The sequence below is a fragment of the Benincasa hispida genome, chromosome 8 (genome assembly GCF_027475165.1).
Source record: "Benincasa hispida cultivar pf3 chromosome 8, pf3_genome.v1.1, whole genome shotgun sequence".
NCBI classification, from domain to species: Eukaryota; Viridiplantae; Streptophyta; class Magnoliopsida; order Cucurbitales; family Cucurbitaceae; genus Benincasa; species Benincasa hispida.
Genome location: NC_143485.1, coordinates 26351071 through 26352589, shown reverse-complemented (window position 1 = coordinate 26352589; position 1519 = coordinate 26351071). Strand labels below are relative to the sequence as shown.

General features: G+C 39.6%; 1 non-coding gene across 1 annotated transcript; it reads right to left on the bottom strand.

Annotated features, from left to right (window-relative positions):
* Positions 1–1414: 1414 nt before the first annotated feature.
* On the bottom strand, positions 1415–1519 carry LOC120084256 (small nucleolar RNA R71). The gene has a single exon (XR_005483622.1). It is a non-coding gene; the product is annotated as a small nucleolar RNA R71 (small nucleolar RNA).

Genomic DNA, 1519 nt, shown 5'->3' with positions numbered 1-1519 from the left:
TTGATCCATCACACTTTGCCATTGTTTATTTCTTGTTTATGTTGAATGAATTTATACTTTATACAACATTTCATTTCAACGCTTAAGCCAACTTAATCAATTGGTAAAAGCATCCTTAGCTTAGATTATTCGAAAGAATAAATAAGCCAGCATCAAGTAGGACACCTAGTACATCTAGAGATAGACTTACTGGTGTTTATTGCATTTTGTGTTAGACGCATGCATCCTAGAGATAGGTTTTGTATGTTATTCACATTGATAAATGTTGAATAAAGTCTAACGCATAAACAAAGATAAACAAATCATCCCATCTCATCCACATCACACTCTTGTTTGTGTACATTCATCTTAGATTGACGCATACCACTTACATTAAAATTCATTTTCGCATGATCCATCACTCACTACTCAACTCTTTTGTATCTTCTGGCACAAGCACAACACTTTAGTGTAAATAACACATTTCTCTCATACATTTAGAAAACCCCTACAATAGCTACAATGCAAGGTCTGTGTTAGTTTGACCGAATCCCTGAGTTCGACCCTGTACTTACCAGGAACCTAAATTGGATTTATACTTGGGTCTGATTTAGGAAAACTTGAACATCAATAGGAGGAGTATCGTGCGTTCTGTTGCACATCTCTAACGCATCAATGTGTTACAAATACATAAACGCATCAAAGCATCAACGCATCATTTATACTTCGAATTTATTTTTCCAATTTATACAAAACACTCCCAGCTCGAATCACGATAGCGACGAACAAGTTTTTGGCGCCTTTGTCGGGGATTCAGAAACAAAACTAACTAGATATTTCGTTTGTATCTTTTGTAGGAACACTTCAGTCGAGGGAGTATTACAAGCTAAGCCTAAGCTTGTGAACGTTTATGAGCAAGGAGAGCACTCCTGAACTCAGATAGGACCCTAAGATTGAAAGGACCTTCCGACGTAGAAACCAATCTAATTGTCGTCAAAGGTTGAGGCAACAACTTCTCAAACAACAGAACAGGCAACGAGCAATGGCGGAAGAACAGGGAAATCAGAACTTAGCGTAGCAACTAGCTCATGCTGTACTATATGATTTCTCTCCAGGAATCATATACCCAATGCCAGATGGGACCAGATTCGAGATAAAATCTGTAATGCTTCAAATGCTCCGGACTGCTGGACAGTTTGGGGGTGGTCATGGTGAAGATCCTCATGCTCACATGAAGCATTTCCTGGAAATGTGTAACTCATTTGTCATTCCTGGAATCACCCCAGAGGCAATCAGGTTGTCTTTGTTCCCCTATTCCTTTCATGATGACGCAAAACAATGGGTAAGCTCACTGGAGCCTGGTGAAATCACCACCTGGGAGAAGTTGGTGGAGAAATTTATGCAAAAATACTTCTCACCTACCACCAACGCGAGGAGGCGTCGAGAGATTTATGTACTTTGAACAAGAAGAAGCTGAGACCTTAAGCGTCGTATGGGAGCGTTTTAAGGGATTGGTAAAAAATTGCCCGAATCATGGACT